Raw genomic sequence first — 16,072 nt, forward strand, 5'->3', positions numbered from 1 at the left:
CTCACAGACTGTTCTTGGCTGCTAATAGTGCTCACCTGTGCTTGTCCCTGCACGTGAGGAACACAGTGACCCTTGGAGGATGTTGAGGGGAATATCAACTGTCGCAGAGGCACAGAATGGCTGTGAGAAGCTGCTCCATGCACAGTGCACGAGTTGCCCCACGGGGAAACATGGAGGTGGCCCATGTGGAGGGCCCAGTCCATCCACTTGCATATCTGTCCTCAAACGACTCTGGGGGACTTGTTCAGTCACCCAGAACATGGGTGACCAGTGTTCTTGAGGCCGATGAGAGGAAGTGAGTGAAGGTCTAATTCTAGAGCAGCCCACCTCTGGAGGGCAGACCCCAGGCCAAACACACACCTAGGGACCTCAGGGGAACCTGACTCTCTTGGCCTGTCAGGTGACAGCACGGTGGCACCGATGTTGTGGAGGCAGCATGGCAGATCTTCAGTGCTTAGTGTGAGTCATAGGCCGTTTCCCTAACATTACCTCAGTTTCCAGGAAAGATATCTTGATGGAGATCAAAACAATGAGATGTGCCTCTGCCACGTGTCACGTGTGGTTCTGCTGAGTGAGGACTTCCTCTCTGCACCCGCTTGTCTCCCTTGGCAAAACCTGACCGCTGTGGCCACCACTTAGTGTCCTGCATCACAGGCCAGCTCCGACTCACCCCCTGCTCTTCCCCAGATGTCCCACCCGTACTCTTAGCAGAAGCATGCTGGACACTATGTGTTCTGGAATCCTCCCCAGGGACCATTAGTTCTGTCCCTTGTGTTATTCCAGGGGAAATCCTCCATTCAAACCCAGGGCTCTCCCCAGGGGGTGGGGAGTGTATTGTTGGAAACTCTCAGGGCCAAACTTGATGACACCTCCACATGGTTTCCAAAGGCCTCCCTCCCTGAAAGATGGCACACTCTGCCCAAGATATGGAAAATTAAATAGGATTAAATGTAAAATCATGCAACCATGTTCAAAAAATTCACAGCACATAATACAGGTTGCAAGAAACATGACTTAGCAAGAATACCTTTAGAGAAATAAACAAAACACAACCCAAACTTAGTGCTGGATGACTGTAAGTCACTGCACATCACAGCTGGTCAAGAGGCTGCTGGGATCTTGGCCTGCCGCAGAGAATTTCCATGTTAACACTGCTATGTGTGCAATATATGTCTGATGGCTCCATATGCATATCTGCATTCAAATTTGAAAATACTTTTTAAAGCTGCTGCACAGAAAATTATGTCAAACTTTGTGGCTTAAACAATACCCACTTATTAGCTCAGAGCCCTGCAGGCTGCCTGTTGGAGCAGGACATGCCTGGCTAATTCTAGAGCAGCCCGCCTCTGGAGGGCATAATAGATGGCTGGAATCCAAATGCTGGCTGGTGTGTTCTCACGTAGTGCTTGGGATCCCTTCCGGGCTCATTCAGGCTGTTTGTGATGGCTGTAGGACTGAGGTGCTGTCATCTCTGCTGGCTGTCAGCTAGGGAGAGCTCCTGGAGGTTCACCGCAGCCCATGCCACACAACCCCTTCCATCTTTGAAGCCAGCAGTGGAGGCCCTTCTCTGAATCTCTCTCATGCTTGCAATAGCTTTTCTGCCAGGAAGAGCCTGGTTCTTTGGGTTGGGCCTACATAGGATAATTTCCCTTTAACTGATTTAGAATCATAACACACTTGCACAATGAAAATCCCTTCACAAAACTCTTGCATTTGTGGTTGAGTAAACTGCCAGGCGTATGTGTGCCAGGACAGGGGTCCTGTGAGTCCGGCAGAGCTCTGTCTGCCTTGAGCTGGGCCGCTCTGCCTCCCTGTGGGTGCTCTGTGCATCTAGAAACCTCCAAGCCCACAGGTGACAGCTGGAGCAGTCTCCCATCTTACTAAAGCCTGTAGAGCGCAGATGACATCAGTTTTGCTTCCTGAATTCAGCATACTTCCACACAGACCGTGTGAACAACTTCCCTGCCTGTCACCCATTGTTGGTGAGGAGTTGGGGACACAACTTAATTTGGTATAAACACACAGGATAGTTCCATGTGGAAATTTATCGTATGAATCAAAAGTCTGAAAGTAACGTAACTGGAAAAGAGTATAGAACTTCCTATCAAAAATAAAAATAGAACCACTGTACGGTATGGCAATACCTGTCCTGGGTATGTATCCAAAGGAAATGAAATTGGTGTGTGAAGAAGTGTCCACACTCCCATGTTCATTGTAACATCATTCACCACAGCCAAGACACAGAAGCAGCCTGAGCATCCATCAGTGAAGGAACCAAGAACACGTGCATGTGAACACGGGGACATTGAACATGGAAACACACAGGGGAGGACGAGCCATGTACAAAGGAGAGCTTGCCATTTGCAACAACACGGACAAACCTGGAGGCCATTGGACAAACCTGGAGGCTGTTAAGCTAAGTGGGATAAGCCAGGCCCAGACCAATGTTGCAATATATTAATCTCATTTCCACATGGAATTCAAAACATTGAACTCTTAGAAGTAGAGAACAGAATGGTGTTTACCAGAGTCTGGGGATGGAGGTAGGATGGGAAAGATGTTGGTTAAAGGACACAAAATTTCAATAGAGGATAAATAAGTCCAAGAGGTCTGCTGCACACCATGGTGACTACAGTCAATAATTAGTGTTTGGACTCAGCAGGGATGCTGCACAGATCAGATCCAGTTTGCTCAGGGAAGCCCCAGGGCCCTGCCTCTGGCCACTCACCCTCAAGTACCCTGCCCCACAGTTGCCCCTCAGCATCCAGATCTCTATCACAGCAGCTTAAATGCTGAGCCTGTGGCCCTCCCAGGGAAGCTGCCTTGGAAATGTAGCAGATGCCAAACCCTCCAGATCCTGGCTTCCTCTGCAACCATATCTGACAAAGCCAATACAATGGAGATCCAGAAATTGGATTAAGTCAAAATTGAAGATGACAGAAACACAAGAGAAAAATCCACTGCCTTCCAAGGAAGTGAAGGAACAGGAGAAGGAAGTAGGCGAGCTGTAACGAGGCGAACGCTGCCACGTGTACCGTGCATTCCACAGCCTCTGCCTTGCTGTGGGTCACGTGAAACTGACCTGGCTTGAAGTCGACTGGAAAACAAACCTGCAAGCTCCACAATGGGCACCAATTGTCAGAGATTGTTGCGCCGAACCCCAACCTGGTTTGAAAGCCAACTGGGAAACGACGCTAAGGATACACACGTTTAAAACATGAAGGCTGAGAATGCCTAGAGAAGGCTTACATTATCTCCAGCCAAGCAGTAGTAAGACTAAGAAAACGCAGCTCCTCTCTGGCCTCTTCAGAAGGCTTTTACTGAAAGGTACATGTGCAAAATTGCCAAAAGATAGGGTTGAAAGAATCCCAAGTCCCCAGGAAGACTGGACAGAGGTGGGGTAATAGGTACGGGGTAGCTAATAGACAGCTGATGGCTTATTTAGAAAGGGGGAGGGAAAAACTAGTTCTACTTGAGGGGGAAGGCAGCCAGATTTCCTCATGTAACTACAAACCAGAAGTTCAAAGAGCTCCCACCTGCTGATACTCATCAGGCACTGGTAGTCGGTTCTGTTCCCCTGTTCTCTGGGCTCTTTTCATCTTCTGTGGTTTTGATGAACCCCAGGGATTGCATGTTTGTGTGCTTTCCCCTGGGTACCCCAGGAGTGAGGAGGGGCACCCCGCTGAGAAGCCAACCTATTTACCTCCCACACTGCCTTCTTACTTCACTTCTCTCGGCACTTTAACTTGCAAGATCCAAGAAGTTTGGTCAAGTTTAAAAAGCTGTGCTTCCCCATTCACAGCAAAGTACCCAGAACTGCTGACAGCGAAGGCGACGCCTGCCTCTGCCGTCTGCTGGTCTGGCTGGCAGAGAAGGGCAAGAACCTGCAGATTAGTACAGGAAGATGGAGGGATGATGGGAAATCTTGGGTGAAACCTTGCTGGCCCAAGGTTTCCTGCAGGTTGTAAGATGCACTTTAATCAGAATGCCAATTTTTTTTCATATGATTTTAATTATTAAAATATGCACATAAAGGCTCAGCACCTGTAGCTCAGCAGCTAGGGCACCAGATACATACACCAGAGCTGGTGGGTTCAAATCCAGCCCAAGACTGCCAAACAACGACAACTACAACAACAACGACAACTACAACAACAACAACAACAACAAGAACAACAACAACAACAACAAAAATAGCCAGGCATTGTGGCAGGCTCCTGTAGTCCCACTTACTTGGGAGGCTGAGGCAAGAGAATTGCTTAAGCCAAAGAGTTTGAGGTTGCTGTGAGCTGTGATGCCATGGCACTCTACCAAGGGTGACAAAGTGAAACTCTGTCTCAAAAAAAAAAAAAAAGAAAAATGCACATAAAGTTTTAACACCTGGAAAAAAAAAAAAAACCCACATCCTGTATTCTTGAAAATTGCCAAAAGAGATTTAAAGTATTCTCATCATAAAAAAAGTAAGTATGTGGGCTTGGTGCCTGTAGCTCAGTGAGTAGGGCGTTGGCCACATACCCCCAGCCCAGGCCTGCTAAACAACAATAACAAATGCAACCAAAAATAGCCAGGCATTGTGGCAGGTGCCTGTAGTTCTAGCTGCTGGGAGGCTGAGGCAAGATAATCACTTAAGCCCAAAAGCTTGAGGTTGCTTAGAGCTGTGACGCCCCAGCACTCTACCAAAGGCGACATAGTGAGACTCAGTCTCAAAAAAAAAAAAAAAAAGTACCAAAGGACTTACATGCATCACATCCCATCCATCCCAGAGGCTGTCATAATAGCAAAAAGATTAAGGAGACTGGTCAAAACTGAGTATGCAGGAAAAATGGAACCAGGTATACTTTAAAAAATTATCATGTTAAAAAACCCTTAATAACATAGAAAATGTTCACAATGTCCTTGGAAATGAAGTAGCCAGATTATAAAACAGTTCAAAGAAGGACATGTCTGTGTTCAGAGATACGCTGTTGACCACATCTCCTCAAGGGGCTACTCTGTATATAAAGTATTCATTGGAATTACAGATAGTCTGGGATTTTATTATTGTTGTTGTTTAATTTTCTCTATACATATGCATATGTTTAATTTTCTCTATACATATCCACTTTTTGCCTTCACAAAATTAAAAAGGCTTAACATTTAATAACAATAATAATGTTTAAGATAAGGACTAGAAACAAAAACCTCATAAAGAACGAACAAAGATAAATACATTCAGAAAAGAAATCAGACGATTGCTGCAATGAAATAGTTTTCGATGCTATACACACAGAACACAATTTAATCAGAAAAACACACACTAAACATAATTATAAAAGAAGGTCCCCACCAAAGGGAACTCGCGGCATCTGTAGTATCTAAGTGAGCTGTGCTGCACTCAGCACGTGCCTGAAGGTGACAGCTCTTGGGATAAAGGCAGCCTCCTGCTCTCCTGGGACTACCAAGCTCCCCTAAAGCCAATGACAGCACCTGAGGACTCAGGACCCTCAGGAAGAATGCACAAAGTAGTCCTGTTGTAGGACTGTCCTGCAGTTACTTAGACTTGTGTGTACACACTGGCATTTTCCCAGACTCTGGCCAGTCTCTTCCTGAGGAGCTGACACTCAGCAGGGATGTCACAGGACAAGAGAACAGGCATTGGCTCGGAGCCTGTGGTTCAAGTGGCTAAGGCGCCAGCCACATACACCTGAGCTCATGGGTTCGAATCCAGCCCGGGCCTACCAACCAACAATGATGGCTGCAACCAAAAAACAGCCGGGCCTTGTGGCAGGTGCCTGTAATCCCAGCAACTTGGGAGGTGGAAGCAGGAGAATTGCTTGAGCCCAGGAGTTGGAGGTTGCTGTAAGCTGTGATGCCACAGCACTCTACCCAGGGGGACAGCTTGAGGCTCTGTCTCAAAAAAAAAAAAAAAGAGAACAGGCACTGAGTCAAAGGCCTTCCTGCCCTTATGGGGAAACCTAGAAGAACACTATGGCCAACGAGTGGCACCAGTGAGTCCAAAGAGAGTGCCACGTCTGTGGTGCTCCTTACTGCAAATACTGAGGGCTTTTGGTGAACATAAAACCGAACCTACATTTGAATAATATAACAAATGGCAACTTTTAGCAGGGCAGTCAAAATCTGGCCAAGGGCCTAGACCAATAGGTGCTGCAGGGTGTCATGGGCACCAGGTCCAGTGCCTACCAGCCTTGGTCTGCTTTGACTAAGTGACTTCAGCTGGTCTTGCTTCCCTTAGGCAGATGAGTCACCTCTCGAGGAGTCTTTCTCCATCCATGCACCACTGCTGTACTGCTAAAGGTACAACAGGATTGAGTCCAGACCAGGATCGAGTCCAGATTCCAGACAACCTGCAAGAATCCTGTCAGTAAGGCCAGGCGAGGTGGTTTGTGCTTGTAATCCTAGCACTCTGGGAGGCTCATGCTTGTAATCCCAGCATTCTGGGAGGCCAAAGCGAACGGATCACTTGACCTCACAGGTTGGAGACCAGCCTGAAAAAGAGCAAGACCGCGTCTCTCAAAATAGCCGGGCATTGTGGGGGGTACCTGTAGTCCCAGCTACTTGGGAGGCTGAGGCAAGAGAATCACTTAAGCCTAAGAATTTGCGGTTGCTGTGAGCTGTGACTGCATAGCACTCTAATGAGGGCATCAAAGTGAGACTGTCTCCAAAAAAAAAAAAAAGAAAAAGAAAAGGAAAAAAGGGGGGATCCTGTCAGTAACCAGAGAAAACACAGCACTGCTGGAAACCCAGACACTCATACACTGTGCTTTCTACGAGGGCTCCCAAACACAATGCCAAAGGGAAACATCGTGCACTGGGATGTGTGATGTGACTGAGCGCCAGTCTGCTTTTCACAAAGTTAGCTCTCTCCCTAGACCCCTCTAAAAAGTAGCATCATACCAGAGCAGCCCCTCCAGCATGCACAGGGAGCAGACAGAGTTTGCTGTGGATACTTTCCATCTGAGATACGGGCTTGTTTGGCAAGTATCATCAGAGCAGGAAAACATACCTTTTGGATGTCAAGTCTTTCACTTTTCCTAAAAAATCTTTTCTTGCTGGGCTGAGCCTGTGGCTCAAAGGAGTAGGGTACCGGTCCCATATGTTGGAGGTGGCAGGTTCAAACCCAGCCCTAGCCAAAAACTCCAAAAAACAAAAAATCTTTTCTTGCTCCTGTGATTTCTTTCTTTTCTTTTTTTTATTAAATCACAGCTGTGTACATTAATGTGATCATGGGGCACCATACACTGGTTTTATAGACCATTTGACACATTTTCATCACACTGGTTAACATAGCCTTCCTGGCATTTTCTTAGTTATTGTGTTAAGACATTTACATTCTACATTTACTAAGTTTCACATGTACCCTTATAAGATGCACTGCAGGTGTAATCCCACCAATCACCCTCCCTCTGCCCATCCTCCCCCTTCCCCGTATTCTTAGGTTGTAACTGGGTTATAGCTTTCATATGAAAGCCATAAATTACTTTTGTAGTAGGGTTGAGTACATTGGATACTTTTTCTTCCATTCTTGAGATACTTTACTAAGAAGAATATGTTCCAGCTCCATCCATGTAAACATGAAAGAGGTAAAGTCTCCATCTTTCTTTAAGGCTGCATAATATTCCATGGTGTACATATACCACAATTTATTAATCCATTCGTGGATTGAGGGGCACTTGGGCTTTTTCCATGACTTAGCTATTATGAATTGGGCTGCAATAAATGTTCTGGTACAAATATCTTTGTTATGATGTGATTTTTGGTCTTATGGGTATATGCCCAGCAGAGGAATTATAGGATTGAATGGCAGGTCTATTTTTAGATCTCTAAGTGTTCTCCAAACATCTTTACAAAAGGAATGTATTAATTTGCATTCCCACCAGCAGTGTAGAAGTGTTCCCTTTTCTCCACATCCGCGCCAACATTTCTGGTCTTGGGATTTTGTGATATGGGCTAATCTTACTGGAGTTAGATGGTATCTCAAAGTAGTTTTGATTTGCATTTCTCTGATGATTAAAGATGATGAGCATTTTTTCATGTGTGCAGGTCATGCGTCTGTCTTCTTCAGAGAAGTTTCTCTTCAAGTCTCTTGCCCAACCTGAGATGGGATCATTTGTTCTTTTCTTGTTTATACGTTTCAGTTCTCTGTGGATTCTGGTTATTGAACCTTTGTCGGAGACATAAACTGCAAATATCTTCTCCCATTCTGAGGGCTGTTTGCTTGCTTTACTTACTGTGTTCTTAGCTGTGCAGAAGCTTTTTAGTTTGATCAGGTCCCAATAGTGTATTTTTGAAGTTGCTTCAACTGCCCGGGGGTCCTCCTCATAAAATACTTGCCCAGACGGATTTCTTCAAGAGTTTTCCCTGCAATCTCTTCTAGTATTTTTATAGTTTCATGTCTTAGGTTTAAATCTTTAATCCAGTGAGAGTCTATCTTAGTTAATGGTGAAAGGTGTGGGTCCGGTTTCAGTCTTCTACAGGTTGCCAGCAAGTTCACCCAGCACCATTTGTTAAATAGGAAATCTTTCCCCCACTGAATGTTTTTAATTGTCTTGTCAAAAATCAAATAATGGTAAGTAGCTGGATTCATCTCTTGGTTCTCTATTCTGCTCCAGACATCTACTTCTCTGTTTTTGTGCCAGTACCATGTTGTTTTAATCACTGTCAATTTATAGTATAGTCTGAGGTCTGGTAGCATGATTCCTCCTGCTTTGATTTTATTTCTGAGTAATGTCTTGGCTATTCGAGGTTTTTTCTGATTCCATATAAAACGAAGTGTTGTTTTTTCAAGATCTTTAAAAGGGATTGCATTAAAATTATGTATTGCTTTGGGCAGTATGGACATTTTAACAATGTTGACTCTTCCCAGCCATGAGCATGGTATGTTTTTCCATTTGTTAACATTTACAGCTATTTCTTTTCTTAGAGTTTCATAGTTCTTTTTATAGAGAACTTTCCCGTCCTTTGTTAGATAAACTCCCAAATATTTCATCTTCTTTGGCACTACTGTGAAGGGAATAGAGTCCTTAATTGTTTTTTCAGCTTGGCTATTGTTGGTATATATAAAGGCTACTGATTTATGAGTGTTGATTTTGTAACCTGAGACACTTCTGTATCTTGATCACTTCGAAGAATTTTGTAGTAGAATCCCTGGTGTTTTCCAGATATACAATCATATCATCTGCAAAGAGCGAAAGTTTGATCTCTTCTGACCCTATATGGATACCCTTGATCGCCTTTTCTTCCCTAATTGCGGTGGCTAAAACTTCCATTACAATGTTAAAGAGCAGTGGAGACAATGGGCACCCTTGTCTGGTTCCTGATCTGAGTGGAAATGATTTTAATTTAACTCCATTCAATACGATATTGGCTGTGGATTTGCTGTAGATGGCCTCTTTCAGTTTAAGAAATGTCCCTTCTCTACAATTTTTTTAAGTGTTCTGATCATAAAGGGATGCTGGATATTATCAAAAGCTTTTTCTGCATCAATTGAGAGAATCATATGGTCTTTGTTTTTTAATTTGTTTATGTGCTGAATTATACTTATAGATTTATGGATATTGAACCAGCCTTGAGACCCTGGGACAAAACCAACTTGGTCATGATGTACAATTTGTTTGATGTGTTGCTGGATTCTGTTTGTTAGGATCTTGTTGAATATTTTTGTATCTATATTCATTAGTGATATTGGTCTATAATTTTCTGTTCTTGTTGGGTCTTTTCCTGGTTTGGGGATCAGGGTGATGTTTGCTTCATGGAACGTGTTGGGTAGTCTTCCTTCTTTTTCTACATTTTGGAACAGGTTGAGTAATATAGGTACTAATTCCTCTTTAAAGGTTTGGTAGAATTCTGATGTGAAGCCATCTGATCCCGGGCTTTTCTTTTTAGGAAGGTTTTGTATGGTTGATGCTATTTCAGAACTTCATATGGGCCTGTTCAACATTTTCACTTGATTCTGGCTAAGTCTTGGAAGGTGACGTGCTTCCAAGTATTGGTCAATTTCCTTCAGATTTTCATATTTCTGAGAATAAAGTTTCTTATGATATTCATTATGGATTTTTTGAATTTCTGAGGAGTCTGCTGTTATTTCATTTTTATCGTTTCTGATTGATGAGATTAGAGATTTTACTCTTTTTTTCCTGATTAGGTTAGCCAAAGGTTTATCTACTTTACTGACCTTTTCAAAAAACCAACTTTTTGATTTATTGATCTGTTGTATAATTCTTTTGTTTTCAATTTCATTGAGTTCTGCTCTAATTTTGGTTATTTCTTTTCTTCTACTGGGTTTGGGGTTGGCATGTTCTTCCTTTTCCAGTTGCTTGAGATGTCCCATTAAGGTGTTAACTTCCTCTCTTTTTGTTCTCTTGAGGAACGCTTCCAGTGGTATCAATTTCCCTCTTAGGACTGCATTTGCCGTATCCCAGAGATTCTGATAATTCATGTCTTCATTGTCGTTTTGTTCCAAAAAATTGGTAATTTCCTTCTTAATTTCATCTCTGACCCAGCTATCATTCAGCATAAGGTTATTGAACTTCCATGCTTTTGTATGAGTATGCAGATTCTTGTTGTTATTGAGTTCAACTTTTATTCCATGGTGGTCCAAAAAGATGCAAGGAATAATTTCTATTCCTTTAAATTTACTGAGTTTAGACTTGTGACCTAAGATGTGATGGATTTTGGAGTATGTTCCGTGGGCTGATGAGAAGTATGTGGATTCAGTTTTGTTGGGATGAAATGTTCTGTAGATGTCTGCTAAATCCAAATGTTGGATGGTTAGGTTTAAATCTAAAATATCTTTGCTCAGCTTCTTATTGGAGGATCGATCCAACACTGCCAAAGGAGTGTTGAAATCTCCAACTATTATGGAGCTGGAGGAAATCAAGTTGCTCATGTCTGTTAGAGTTTCTCTTATAAACTGAGGTGCATTCTGGTTGGGTGCATAGATATTAATAATTGAAATCTCATCATATTGAGTATTACCCTTAACAAATATGAAGTGACCATTCTTATCCTTCTTTACTTTTGTGGTTTAAAGCCTATTGTATCTGCAAATAAAATTGCAACAGCTGATTACCATTTGCCTGAAATATGGATGACCATCCTTTCACCCTGAGTCTGTATTTGTCTTTTAAGGTAAGATGTGACTCTTGTATGCAATAAATATCTGACCTGAGTTTTTGTATCCAGTCAGCTAACCTGTGTCACTTTAGAGGACAGTTTAAGCTGTTCACATTAAAGGAGAATATTGATAAGTCTGGTAAAATTTTGGGTATTGTTTTTCGAAAGTCCAGTGGACATTTTTAAGCCTTTTGCCACTGTGGAAGTTGGGGTTTGATCAAAAGTTTCTGAGTGTGTTTACTTTTCTGGTAGACGATTGGGCTGGTCATTATGGAGGACAGGTCTGAAAATATCCTGAAGAGCTGGTTTGGTTTCTGACATCGCAGCCAGCTATTTATGAATGGGATCTTCAGTTATATCTGCCATTATCTTTCCTTGTGGGGGGTTGATCTATTCTGGTTATTCATGTTACCAGAGTTGTTCCAGTGATTCTGCCCCATGATTGTTTTACACTGTTTGATTCTTTCTCCTGGAGCTTTGTCTAGGACCCATACAGTGCTATGGCCTGAGAAACTGGGGACCTGTTCTATGTGGTGGGACTAAGTGGTTCTGTCTTGTTTGCAGCTGGTTTCTGTTTGACCCTAGTGAAACAGTTACTCTGGATTGAAGTCTCAGCTGTGGAGAAATACCAGCAATTAAGTCACCCCATGCTCCACGGGCAACAATTGGAAAAGGAAAATCAAACCTTCCTACAACCACACATCCAGGGCACCACCTAAATAGTTCTCGGGCGATTGGCTCAGTTCAAAAGGTCCAAATCAGTTGTCTCAGTCATCACCTGTCTCAGGTGGGAGAGTTTAAAAGGTCTCTGGCAACTGGATCATAGGGGTCTGATGACTACTCTGATATGGCTTGCTCCAGGTGCTGTGTGGAGTCTGGAGGAGCCACCCAGCAAATAGATCAGTCTGGGAAGGTCGATGCCTCCTTCCCCACCTTGCACCTCTGTCACACCCAGTCACTGATAGCCCCACAGTTGGCTGATCCAGTTGCCTGTAGGGAACAGATACTCTAGGGGTTTGCATCTGCCTGAATCACAAGGAAATCTATTTCTGCTCAGCCAGGCCACTGCGCTCTGCCTCTATCTAGCAGGAAGAGGTGAGGCCTGACAACCTCGGGTGCTTGAAGGAGGCTGGGGGGGGGGGTGTTCACTCAGTTCCAGCCCCGCCCCTGATTGATGTTACTGACAGAAGAACAGAACAACTTTGTGGGACTTTGTTTCTGCCCCTGGTAAATTCCCCTGCAGAAGAGAAGCTGTTTTGAGTTCCCAGAGCCTGTGCCTCAGGCCCTGTCTTCGCTCCTGCAGGTTTATATTTGGTTACTTGTCAGTTCTAGCCTGCTGCCTTCCTTTGTCTATAGGATGACAATCCCCTGAGGGCCAGGTGTGTCTTAGGCACAGTAAAGTGGTCCTCTGGATCAGCCCCACCCTGGGAACTTCCGGGGCCTGTGAGTGTGTTTCTAGTCCCTGCGCTCCACCTAGGTCGGTATAGCCTCTGGCAAACCCTTTACTCATGGAGCCTGCGTTTCCAGATCTGTTCCGTGGTGATTTCCACGTGAGTTGATGCCTGGCCTCCTCTGGTTGCCCAGGGAGACGGGGGGTGTGGCTTCAGAATATCCGGGAGTGAGCCGTATTATTGCTAAAAGATGCTGCTGCTGTGCGCCTCAGGGCACTGCTGCTCCAGTGTGGGTCCCTCTCAGCTGACCGTCCTCTCTGTGCTCCCGTGCCCCAGAGTCAGCACTGAACAGCTACAGTTTAGGCACTGTCCACACCCCTCAAGAAATCACCCAAGAATCTGGACTCCTGGGGGACAGGCCTCCAGACCTCGAAGTGAGAGTGGAGGGGAGTGCTGGGAGCTAGAGTTGCAGGTAGAGACTATATACAGTTTTATGCCTGGCAGGAGAACGCCGTGGCACCCTAGTAGGGAAGGTAGGTCCAGTTTTTAGAGGGTCTCTCCCATGGAGTGTAGTGGGAGGACCTTTGAACTTTGCTTTTTGTTTGTGGGGCACTCCCAGCTGTTCTCATGGGGGAGGGGACTCCCGTCCGCTTGGTGATGGATTTTGTATCTTTTGTTTGTATCCTTGGGGTCGCAGCTCACCTCAGCGGGGTTGATGTGCGTTCTTCAACCTTTGCTCTTGGTGCAGCTCAAATCTGCCAGGTTACTTGCTAAATTTCTGTCCTTTAACTCTCCTTCTGGATGGGAGCCTCTGTGGAAAGCTGGCTTCAGTCAGCCATCTTGTCTCTACCCCCTATCAACCTGTCTTTCAGGGAGAGTTTTACTGGCCCACAAATCCAGTTGACACTTGAAAATTCATGTTCTTGTTATAGGTCAAAGATGACATCAGAGTCAGTACGATAGAGTTCTCCAAATATAACTCTGGGTAGCAAGTAAGAATTGAAGAAAATCAAAAAATAGCGACCAGCTAAGTTCTCCTTCAACTGAGATGGTGGAAACACAGCATTAACCTCTTCGGAGATTCAAATGCTTGTTAGCAATTCATGTCTGTCTTCTTTAGAAAAGGTTCTGTTCATCTCACTATCCCATTGTTGGCTTTTTGTTGCTGTTGTTTTTGCTTTATTTGAGTTCTGTGTAGATTCTACTTATTAAGCTTTTGCCCGATTCATAATATGGAAATATCTTTTCCCATTCTGATGGTTACCTATTTGGTTTGGTTGCTGTTTCCTTAGCTGTACAAAAGCTTTTTCAGTTTAATTAAGTCCCATTTGTTTATTTTTATTGTTGTTGCAACTGCCATGGAAGTCATCTTCATAAATTCTTTCCCCAGGCCAATATCAAGTGTCTTCCCCACACTTTCTTCAAAGGATTTTTATTAATTCATGCCTTAGATTTAGATCTTTTATCCACAAATTGGTTGGGTACCCATAGCTTAGTGGTTAGGGTGCCAGCCACATGCTCCAGGGTTGATCGGTTCAAACCCAGCCCGGGCCTGAATATAATGGTATTGCAGCCTTTCTGACAGCTTTCCTTTCTTCACCAAGTCTTTAGAAATTGTCTGTGGCGCAGCAGGGCTCCCCAGCTTCTACTCCCTGAATTCTCCTCCTCCTCCCCTTCTCTTTCTCTCTCTCTCTCTCCCTCAGTCTGCTGGGCGCTGGCAGACCGGCTGGGCCCGGTCGGACCCGACCTGAAAGAGAATCTCCTGTGATTTCTTAATTTTTAAGTATATACATCTAGGAAAATAGTGATAAAAGTTTATATGAGGTATTAAACTCTGGCCCAGGATGTTATTACTAATGTTGTATATATTACACTGGCATTACAACAAAAGGCATCTCAGGTAATACAGATTACAGCAGTAATACCCTGAGGCTGGACCTAGTTCAACAATTCCCCCCACTTCCCAAGCTGATGTAACTGAGGGAATGTGGTCATCACAATCCATCAGCTCACTTCCTCCCACAACACTGTTCCTGCTGCAGTCTGGGTACCGTCCTGACTATCTTAAACAGAGAACTGGAGAAAACCTTGTCCAGCTATGCTGGCCTTGACCAACGGCTCCACTTCTCTCAAAATGAAGAGGTCAGGTTGCGCCACTGTCACTATAGAGTGTATGTGGGGACACAGACACCATGTATTAGGGGCTGGTGATCTTGCTCAAGACTCACTGTGGTGAGTGCATTGTCAGCAGGCTCTAAAAGCTAGCAGTGACTGGTCAGGAGAGAGGCTTCCCTTCACTTAGTGTGGAAATAGACTAAAAGCCAAATAAGGGGGGAAAACAACTTCAGTGCAACTCCCTTAAATTCCCTCTACATAAAAAAAAAAAAAATGTCTCAGAAGAAGAGCTACTAGTGACAACTGCTGCTAGATATAGCAACAATCAAGCTAGATGAGAAAGAGACGTCTGGCTTTCACCTAAAATGGGAGAAGTTCTCTCCTCTGGGAGACGATGCAGACACGTGGTCAGGAGGATGGGCTTACTTGGGGCTACTGCTCTACACATGGGACTCCAGGCCAGGGACTCAGTCTCCTCACTGGGAAGCAGAGACAGTGACATCACCTCCTGGGAAGGCTGTGTGAGGACAAAGTAAATGAAGCGCATGCAGGGCTGAAGCACAGAGCCTGGCACATGGCAAGGTCCACGTTGATCATTCCTTCCTGAACGTCAGAAGCTGCCATGATCCACAGATGTGCCTGTGGGATGGGGCTTCCACATCAGTTAGTTCAGCAACACAGGGTATGTAGACCCCCTGAGCACCCCTCACAGATGGTCCCGGGAGTCTGCCTGAACCCGTTTCATGATGTGCATGGATGCAGGAAGCTGGAGTCCTTTTGCTTGGGAGTTTCCATCTTGAAAGTTCTTGCTTCTAAAGCCCACCCACGTCCAGAGCATGTTGTCCTTCCTGTACTGAGAACGCTTGTTGTCACTAGAAATTGTTCTCTCTCTCTCCATGATACAGCAGCCTCCCAACCTCCAGAAGACAGGTCACCTCTGGGCACCTCCCGGCATTGGTTCCTCTGCCAGCTCCTTCTTGGTGCTCACCTACCTGCCAAAAGCCCTTGCTGGGAACTCTGGTCTCACACTGTGGAGCAGGAGCCTAACCCAACATGATCAAACAGGATAAATCTGTTACTTTATTTATTTATTTATTTATTTATTTTAAAGGAGGGAGGAATATTTTTATTTAAAATTTTTAGCCTTTTTTTTGAAACAGCATCTCATTTTGTCACCCTTGGTAGAGTGCCATGGAAATCTGCTCTTTTAGAACATTTTTAAAAATTAGCATTTTTTTCTCCCTCAAAGAATCTCAGGGCTCTATTAATCACCAAAGGTCGACAGAACATTAACTCATCTATTGGCCAGTTTTCCTCACTGACTTCTCCATCTCCCAGGCACTGTGGAGCCTGAGAAGCAGGCTGTTAAGGGACAGGCTCTTGCTCAACCACAGAATGACACAAGCTTCTGGGCTGAGCAACCTTGACATCTTGAACTAAGGAACTGCCACCTC

General features: G+C 44.5%; 1 protein-coding gene across 1 annotated transcript in view; it reads right to left on the reverse strand.

Annotated features, from left to right (window-relative positions):
* Positions 1–16,072, reverse strand: part of PGBD5 (piggyBac transposable element derived 5) — a 100,038-nt gene that overhangs the window by 12,204 nt on the left and 71,762 nt on the right. The window lies entirely within an intron of this gene.

This window comes from Nycticebus coucang, chromosome 10 (genome assembly GCF_027406575.1).
Source record: "Nycticebus coucang isolate mNycCou1 chromosome 10, mNycCou1.pri, whole genome shotgun sequence".
Lineage (NCBI taxonomy): Eukaryota > Metazoa > Chordata > Mammalia > Primates > Lorisidae > Nycticebus > Nycticebus coucang.